At 41.7% G+C, this 230-nt stretch overlaps 1 protein-coding gene across 1 annotated transcript in view; it reads right to left on the bottom strand.

Moving 5' to 3' along the window:
* Rnf213 (ring finger protein 213) overlaps positions 1 to 230 on the bottom strand; it is a 110,078-nt gene that overhangs the window by 46,516 nt on the left and 63,332 nt on the right.

The following is a 230-nucleotide window of genomic DNA, read 5'->3' as shown; positions in this document are numbered from 1 at the left end:
GAACTGCACATATAGATGATACTGATCTACCACATGGGTGCTAGAAATCAAGCCCAGGTCCTCTAGACCAGCAGCCAGAGCTCTTAATCTCTGTGCTAACTAACTCTCCAGCCCCCTAAACTGCATTTTTTTTTAAAAGATTTATTTATTATATATAAGTACACAGTAGCTGTCTTCAGACACACCAGAAGAGGGCATCAGATCTCATTAAGGATGGTTGTGAGCCACCA

The sequence above is a fragment of the Mastomys coucha genome, unplaced genomic scaffold, assembly GCF_008632895.1.
Source record: "Mastomys coucha isolate ucsf_1 unplaced genomic scaffold, UCSF_Mcou_1 pScaffold5, whole genome shotgun sequence".
NCBI classification, from domain to species: domain Eukaryota; kingdom Metazoa; phylum Chordata; class Mammalia; order Rodentia; family Muridae; genus Mastomys; species Mastomys coucha.
The sequence above is the reverse complement of the archived record's forward strand: the minus strand, read 5'-3'. Positions and strand labels throughout refer to the sequence as shown.